We start from the raw sequence: 366 nt of genomic DNA, 5'->3' as shown, positions 1-366 counted from the left end.
AGACATGATGCTTGGCATTCAGGCCAAAGAGTTCAATATTGGTTTCATCAGACGAGAGAATCTTGTGTCTCTCTTGTCGTGTTGTGTGTTTTGTCCTATATTTTTAATCCCCGTCCCCGCAGGAGGCCTTTTGGTAGGCTGTCATTGTAAATAAGAAGTTGTTCTTAACTGATATGTCTAGTTAACAAGGTTAAATAAAAAATTAACAAAAAAGTCATAATGTTCTCAATATAATGAGCGTTTGTCCTGAGTTGAGTCGAACTAAGAGTTGACCAAAGTTACCTCCTAACTCCTCAAACCTGCTTTGTAGGCTCTGACTGCTATGAAATCGACAACCAGAGTAGATTGCCAGCGTGATTTTACTAA

Source organism: Salmo trutta, chromosome 14, assembly GCF_901001165.1.
Source record: "Salmo trutta chromosome 14, fSalTru1.1, whole genome shotgun sequence".
NCBI classification, from domain to species: Eukaryota; Metazoa; Chordata; class Actinopteri; order Salmoniformes; family Salmonidae; genus Salmo; species Salmo trutta.
Note: the sequence above shows the minus strand (reverse complement) of the source record.